Source organism: Dipodomys ordii, unplaced genomic scaffold, assembly GCF_000151885.1.
Source record: "Dipodomys ordii isolate 6190 unplaced genomic scaffold, Dord_2.0 Scaffold77, whole genome shotgun sequence".
Classification (NCBI taxonomy): domain Eukaryota; kingdom Metazoa; phylum Chordata; class Mammalia; order Rodentia; family Heteromyidae; genus Dipodomys; species Dipodomys ordii.
This window is the reverse complement of record NW_012267293.1, coordinates 4980771-4989209: the sequence shown is the minus strand read 5'-3', so window position 1 is coordinate 4989209 and position 8439 is coordinate 4980771. Positions and strand designations below refer to the sequence as shown.

At 44.5% G+C, this 8439-nt stretch overlaps 1 protein-coding gene across 4 annotated transcripts in view; it reads left to right on the top strand.

Moving 5' to 3' along the window:
- Positions 1–630: 630 nt before the first annotated feature.
- Map3k4 (mitogen-activated protein kinase kinase kinase 4) overlaps positions 631–8439 on the top strand; it is a 77898-nt gene continuing 70089 nt past the window's right edge. For all 4 annotated transcript variants that reach the window (XM_013024578.1, XM_013024575.1, XM_013024577.1 and 1 more), the window contains exon 1: positions 631–704. The gene's annotated coding sequence lies outside the window, so the exon portion shown is untranslated. The remainder of the gene's footprint in view (positions 705–8439) is intronic.

Here is an 8439-nt window from a genome sequence, read left to right as displayed (position 1 = left end):
GGTTCCAGTGCGGGCAAACTCGCCCGTCGGCTCCCTCGGCGGGGCGCACGCGCTCGCAGCCGCCGCCGGCTCTTCCCACCCCGCAGCCGGCTTGGAAACCGGGAATGACCGCCCTCCCGGCTCCGCCCAGCCCGCCGCCGTCCTGCCCTGGAGTCTGGGAGCGGAGCCGCCGAGGGTCCTTTCTTCTTCTCCTGCTAAGTTGAGACCGATGTGAGCACAGGAGCCACGTTCCTGCTCGTCGGACTCACTGCTGGAGAAAGTCTGTGGCCTGTGTCCCCTGGTTCTCAGGTACCCCGTGGGCCCCGAGAGCACGCTGGCAATGCGACCGCGGCCGAAGACCCGGAGGAACTCCGCGCAGGGCTGTGCAAGCTTACCGTGTAGATGCGGGGATTCAGTGTTGAGCCCTTTACGCGGGTCTTTAGGAGCAACGAGCCCTCCTTCAAGGTTTAAAATTAGTTACCTCTAATTCATTGAAGCCTTGCAGCAGCCTTGTGAGTTCGTTCTATTATTATTTCTTCACAGGAAGAACTAGAGCCACAAAGTTTTAAGTGTCTTGACCAGAGTTTCACAGCTGGTAATGAATGAGTCTGGCCACACACAGTAGTCTGAGCTTTAATTATGAGGAAGAGCTGGGACTTCATTATCTGCCATTCAGAAGTTGTAATTCTGTATAGCTGTCTGGTGGGGAAAATAGAGCATCTCAGGTAAACTGGGATGGGCAGAGGCAAGAATGTGCTGGAAAATAACTGCTTTTCCATTGATAAAAAGAAACCTTGCTTTTTCAGCCAGATTTTTGTCTGTCTTCACTGTCATAAAAATAGGTCAGGATGATGGGCTTCGTCCAACTTCAAGTGAACAGCAGTGTACAGAACATGAAGATCTTAGAATTATTTTTCTTAGCAACATTGCAGTTAATTTTACGATAGCAAATCTGTAAAACAGATCGCTTGATAAAACTGTTGTTTTGCCTTCTTTATTCCCTCAGTGTCATTCTTTAGAGCTCACATGAGACAAGCCCACTGTAGTTCTTTAGTAAAAGATGTTTGGGGCCTAAGTTGCTTATTTGAATTTTGCTTAACCTTTTAATCACTTGAAAGAAGCTCAGTGTGTTAAATGCTACTAGCTCCTAAAGCATTGGCAATTTGTGTTACCAGGTTAACTGGTGCTGCGACAGAGCAGAGCAAAGTTCTCTGCCGTCTCTGTTCATCTCCTTCGTGTCTGTGTGTCATTGATTAGGAAGGTTGTGTTCACACACAGGTTTTCTGTAACACTCAGGCCCGTACATGTTGGCCTCCAAAGCGGTACGGCAAGTGTGCCACTGGCAGATGCCAGCCCGCCCATGGCGTCTGCTTGGTGTGTGCTTTCCTCCTGACAAGAGTTATGCAATGACCAAAGAACACAAAACAGGTCAAGAGATGGTAGAACTTTATTAGAGTTTTACTGCTTATTGTCACTTGCAGATAGCTCTTGCCTTTGTTTTTGGTACAGGACTCATAAGAAGGATCACAGTGGTTAAGCTTTCAAACAAACGTTCCTTGTCATTTCTTTTTAAAGCTTCTGGGGCAGTTTTAGGAGGGTCCTGAAGAGATCTATTAGAACTAATTTGGAACAAATGATCTTTGTGATTTCTTGGATCTCTGCCTTTAAAAAGCACGGCTGAATTGGATATTAAGTTTGATACAATGTTCCTGTCTACTCTAACCTTTCATTTAAAATATGTTAAATACAGACTTATTTTTTCACAGATTTTAGTTTTATGTCAGTGACTAGCAATAGCTTTCTAAAAAAATCCTGTGATTTATTGTTTACTTTATATAGTTTGATTCTTACAGATTCGTGTGAGAAAGTGGGTATTTCACTTGTGGGCAATTGGATATCTCAGCTGAGGGCTCATTTTGAGCCCCTGCCTTGCAGGCTTGACATTGGATGTCAGCTATCTTCAATGTGTGACACTCCAGGCTCTGCACCACTGTCACCGTAGATAGCCTGGGCAGTGGTGACCTTAGAACGAGAGAAATGGCAGCAGGCACTGGGGCATGGCGGAGGCTGCCAGGGTGCAGGCCGAGGGTTCATGCTCTGAACTGGATTGACTTGACTCCAAGTTCATCTCAGTCCCCTTTCTTTACACGTATTCTCTTGGTATCTTGTAAGTCTTGTTCTGAAGCCTAGTGAAATAAGGGGATATAAAGGTGTTTCCTGCTTGCTGGACACATTTGCTTTAATACCTTCTTCCTGCTTCTTAATGATTCTTTCCTCCTTCCTCAATGATTTCACAGTCCCATTCTCTTGTCTCCACCTTTCCATTTTACAGGCAGGATAGGTTGTATTCTGCTTAAACACTGATGTCACTTGTCTGTAGACTATTAGAAATTGCTTATTTTAATTTTAATGAGATTGGGACAGTCCTTGCTTTTCCTCTTTTAATTTGGGGTATAGTTTATCCTGTCCCTTAAAGACATTGGTTTGAGAACACCCTTGATGGTGGAGTGGGTTTTTGTTAAGTAAGGCCCAGAGGATCAACTTACTTTTTCTACTCCCCCTGCATTCCCCACCCCCGGTGTCATTTCTGAAAGCTATGGGAAAGATGTGGTGGATGATGCTTTCATAGAATCCTTCCTGAGTATTCAAAAAGGATCGTGATAGTATGTGAATTTTCAGGATGTAATCCAGCATTACATAAAATTAGTTTTAATTTGATGTAGCTATTTTTTTTTGGGGGGGGGAGGGTCCCGTCGTGGGGCCTGAACTCTGGGCCTGGGCGCTGTCCCTCAGCTCTTCAGCTCAAGGCTAGCGTTCTACCACTTGAGCCACAGCGCCACTTCCGGCTTTTTTCTTTTTGTTTATGTGGTGCTGAGGAATTGAACCCAGGGCCTCATGCATGCAAAGCAAGCACTCTACCACTGAGCCACCTTCCCAGCCCTTGATGTAGCTATTTAAAACTTTGTTTTTGAAGAGTTTTTACTGACCTGGGAAGATACTCATGGGCCTGGGCTTTGAGTGTCTGTCCAAAAGGTTCTCAAGCCCTTTTTGGTATGACGCAGCCCAATGTGTTCAGTGCAGGGAGGAGAGGCAAGGTGGTGCTTGCCAGCCAGCTGTCTTGATTTGAGGGGCCCCGTGCCCCCTCCCCCGCAGATCTCCACCAGGTTGGTCTGTCCTGCCTCCCTGCCTGCCTCTCATCACCCAGGGCTGCCCCCTTCCACACCCGTGTGGGTAGGTCAGCACCTGCGGGCTGTCCCCTCTTGTACACTCCTCCTTAGGGTCACCTGCGGCTGTCCCCTCTTGCACGCTCCTCCCTTAGGGTCACCTACGGGCTGTCCCCTCTTGTACGCTCCTCCTTAGGGTCACCTGCGGTTGTCCCCTCTTGTACGCTCCTCCTTAGGGTCACCTGTGGCTGTCCCCTCTTGTACGTTCCTCCCTTAGGGTCACCTAGGACTGTCCCCTCTTGTATGCTCCTCCTTAGGGTCACCTAGGACTGTCCCCTCTTGTATGCTCCTCCCTTAGGGTCACCTGGGGCTGTCCCCTCTTGTATGCTCCTCCCTTAGGGTCACCTACGGGCTGTCCCCTCTTGTATGCTCCTCCCTTAGGGTCACCTGGGGCTGTCCCCTCCTCCCCTGGGGCTGCTCTCCTTCCACAGTTCTGCTTGTAGGGATGGACCTGGGACCTGAGCCATAGCATTAGGGTTCTTCCCTCCGGCTTTCCACCTTGCGGTTGGGAGAGAGAGGCTCGTGTTGGCAGCTGGGAGTCACCTGTGGAGGGCTGAGCAGAGGAGCTGCTGTTCCCTGAAGCTGTGGGCCCTCTCATAGTCTCAGAACTGAGGTGGTGCATCCTGGAGACACACACATGTAGAGTTATTATTTGATCAGGTTTCTTAACATTTTAACAAATACGTAGCATGTTCCCTTTTAAACAACTTTATGTGTTCTTACTTTGAATTGTTACTGTAAATTAATAACATTTCATTTGTCATCTGAAGAGGGTATTGCTACCGAATTTAAATGAACTTTAATTATTTTTTGTTATTGAACTACCTAAGCTAACTGTAGCAAGTTGATCTTTTCTATCTTCTTTTTTTGGTGTTACTGAGGTTTCAGTCAAAGCCTCCTGTTTGCCAGCTGTCACTTGAGAGGTGAGCAAAGCTGGTGTGGAGCGCCTGCTGCAGCCTCTGGTCACCGCTCAGGACCCAGGCTGAGGGCTCACCACACCATTGGTTGGTTCTCCAGCCACCTGACTTACCCAGCCCAGCTCAAGCACAGCAATGCTGTATGTTCTAGATTACTTGGATTTACAGGATTAAACTGAGATGAAAATTATATTTCCACAAAAGAAAATGCTTTAGAGGAATGCAAAATCTTCCCTCAATGTTTTGTAAATAATGATTCCCCCGTCCCCCAAACCTTACTTCATAGAGTAAAGAAGAGCCAGTGCTCAAGCCTTCTAGATCAGCTGCTATTTTTTCTCAGGGTAGCTTAAGATCAAGCAGGTACTAATCTTAGAATTTCTGTTTGTGGTGGTTTTACAACTCTAATTATGACTGTGAACAATAGTAAGAAATACTAGATGGGCATTGAAGCCTGCCTTTGATTATTTTCTCTATGGTTTTGGGAAGGTTATTTCATCTCTGTTTTCCTTTGAGACACAAAAACAGCAATAGTATGTACTTCCTGGGTTATTGCTGGATTAAATGAAGTAAAGCTGTTTATATAGTAAGTGCTCAGTCAGTACTAGCATGATCATTGAGTTCCCACGTTGTTGTTCTTTTTTGTTTAAAGGTGAAGCCCACCGTAATTAATTTTCTTAAAAGGAGATAATACATGGTTTGAAGCTCAAAACATTTTAAAAAGCTGCAATAATCTGCATTAAGAATCAAACGCTTTCTCTCTCTCTCTCTCTCTCTCTCTCTCTCTCTCTCTCATTTCTGCAGAGTCCATAGAAAGGAGAAAACAGGTTTTGGGGATCCAGCTTCTCTCAGCTTGTTCTTTTGTGTTACTTGCGACTTATTTTGCATATTAGCCTTACCACTGTTTTGGGTTCTTGCCATTGGAGGGTCATAAATCATGCTGTTAAGCTCAGAAATGTAATGCTACTAATGAATGACTTGCTTAGGTCAGTAGGGACAGCTGTTTTTTTTATTGGAAATTCTTTCTCATTTTTTATTTCAATTGACTTGTCTTTATAAGTTAGAGTAAATGCTCTTAGTTAAAAAATATTGTTCACTGTAGTTAAGTACGGTTTGGGATATCGATGTAGTTTGGGATTGATAAATGGAAGATGAGGAGAATGATGGTGTGTGTGTGTGACACCAATCAAGACACATTGAATTCAGAAATGGACATGTTACATTTTTTTGCAACTATTTAGAGATAATAAAAATAGTTCTATAGATAGTGCATTAGTCCTTTTATTTTAATTTTTTAATTTTTTTTTTTTGTTGGTCGTGGGGCCTGAAGCCTGGGCCTGGGCCCGGGCCCTGTCCTTCAGCTCTTCAGCTCAAGGCTAGTGCTCTACCACTTGAGCCACACTGCCACTTCCTGCTTTTTTTCTGCTTATGTGGTACTGAGGAATTGAACCCAGGGCCTCATGTATGCAAGGCAAGTACTCTACCGCTGAGCTACCTTCCCAGCCCATAGTCCTTTAATTTTTTAATTGTTATTATTCACGTGATAGGCAGAGATTTTTTTTAATAAAGAGATTTATTTGGTTTAAAATTTGGATGCTGAAAGTTCAAACACAGTCTCTGAAGAGGGTGTCTTATTGTAGATAGCAAATGCTGGAACTTCGAACATGTGTGAGCAGAAAATTGTAGTGTCCAACAGGAAGCCAGACTGAGAGGAGACCCAAGAGATCTGTCTTAATCCCTTCGAAGGGCACATCCCAGTTGACTCAAGGATCCCCATGAGGCCTATTTCTTTCTTTTTTTTTTTTTTTCCAGGGCTGAGGCCCGAACCCAGGGCTTTGCGTGCACCGGGAAGGCGCCCTTCCGCTGGGCTTAACCCCCAGCCCCACGAGGCCTATTTCTTAAGGATCTGAGTATCTCCCAACCTATGAACCTTGGAGTTCAACCCATATCCAAACCATAGCCTAAAAGAGAACTGTACACATCTGGAAAATAAAGCATCAATAACAGCCTCAGTCCTATGTAATTCTTTTCCATTCCATCCATCTTCAGTAAGCAGTCTCTTGAATCCATGTTCTTGACTAGTTCTAAGCAACCTGACTCAGTCCACTGGTATTTTTCTGAGTTGTTTTAACATGCCCCCAGAACCTGTACCCAAAAGTACCTGGCACACTCCTTTTCCAGGACCTGAGACAGCCCTTGTGTGCAGAAGACAAACAAATACTCTGGCTTGTAGCTGATTTCCGGTGCCATCAGGAAAGTAGCAGTGTAAGGCAAAACCTGCTATAGAAGATTAGAAAACACAGTAAACCCCCCCCCCATGGCTGTTATTTATTACTGATAATTTATAAAAGGAAAAGATGCGTGAGGGTTCCTTACAAGAGGGGAATGAGCTCCAGAAATTACCCTGTGCCCCCTGGAGTCTTGGATGACTGGAGAGCTGGGGCTGGGGTAAGGTAGAATCCTCTCAAGATTAGGTAAATAGCCTCCTGGGAGTCTGAGCTGCAAGGTTCCTTGAGCTACACTGTTCCTTAGGCCTTGATATCCCAGCCGGTCAAAGTGGAAAGTCTTCGTTGTGTTGTTGATGAGTTGGGACATTCCATTTAGACTTGAAGGTTCATAGATTATCAGTGTGCTAAATATTCCCGAGAAAAGCTGCTCTGGAATTAACCTTAGCCAGGCTTGAAGGTAGGTCTCACAAAGAAATCGGAAATAATGGAACAGCCTACAACATGCCTGTCCTGCTCTGCCAACTCTAATTCTCTTTAGAAGAAGACAGCAAAATCTAAATAAGATGAAATTTAAAATGCCCAACAGTGAATCAGAATTTACTAGTGGTAGTTAGGTGTGGTGTACACACCTGTAATCCCAGCACTGTGAGAATCGGTCTCAAAATAAATAAAAAATTAAAATTAAAAAAGGAAAGAAAATGTAAACATGTAGTAACCAGGAAATAGATAACTAGGAGAAAAAACAGTAGTGATAATCCCAGAAATGTAAAAGTAATAGAAGTATCAACAATTAATTGGCATCTTTAAGTATTTAAAGGAAAACATGAATATTGGAGAAAAACAAAAGATACAAGAAAAATCCTACTATAACTTTTTTTTGTGGGGGATGCCACTGAGGTTTGGAACCCAGGGATTCAGGGCCTTGTTCTTGCTGGCACTCTCTAGCACTTGAGCCATATCTCTAGCTTGGCTTTTTGTCGGTTAAACTTTTGGAGACAGAGTTGAACTGGATTTGGTGCTCATAATCTCGTAAGGGTGAGATTATCAGCACACACAGTAGACTCTGCACTAGTGATCCTGTAGACGTGACGTTGTAGAAATGCTGCAAAATGTGGTAAAGAAAGAACAAATACTAGAAGTGGTTCAGAGCCTAGCACTGATGGTTCACACCTGTAAGCCTAGCTACTCAGGAGGCTGAGATCTAAGGATTAAGGTTCAAAGCCAGCCAGTGAAGGAAAGTTTGTGAGATTAACCGCAAAAAAGCTGGAAGTGAAGGGTATGGCTCTGGAGGTAGAGTGCTAGCCTTGAGTGAAAAAGTAAAGGGATAGCACCCCGGTCCTGAGTTCAAGTGTCAGTACTGGCACCAAATACACACACACATGGACATGTCTGTCTGTCTGTCGATATGTGGCACAGAACCCCAGTGACTTGTGATGGGCTGAACTCTAGAAATAGGAAAGACATGGAGAACTGAGAACAGTGTCAGAAACATTGGCTGTGAATGTGTCACATTTGACCAATGCTGAACCATAGTCTCAAAGCGGAAGGTGCCTCAGCAGGATGCGTAGTGAAGACAGCCGTCAGTGCCAAGTCTTGTTCTTGCATGGGTTTGCCTCTCGGTCGGTAAGTGACCGTGCTCTCATGCTTCCCTGTCTGTGGGGTAGTACTGCAGAGAGAGGCTCTCCCTCCGTCATCCTCCAAGTCCTTTTCTTTCAGTTTGCTTAAAGTCTGTTACTCTGGAAAGGCCTTGCCTTTGATAATGAACCAGTTAAGGTTTTTTTTTTCTAATTAGTCTTAAATTAACTGTTACTTGATTAACTTAATTTGTTTTAATTAGCACTGTTACATAGCAATAACACTATACAATGTTGAAAATTATCTTGTTCAGAGAACCTGTTGACATTTATGTGCTTTAATTTATTTTTTATGCTTGAGCTCAGGGCCTGGACTCTGACCCTTAGCTTTTTTTTTTTTTTTTTTGTGGGTCGTGGGGCGCTGCCCCTCAGCTCTTCAGCTCAAGGCTAGCACTCTACCACTTGAGCCACAGCGCCACTTCCAGCTTTTTCTGCTTATGTGGTGCTGAGGAATTGAACC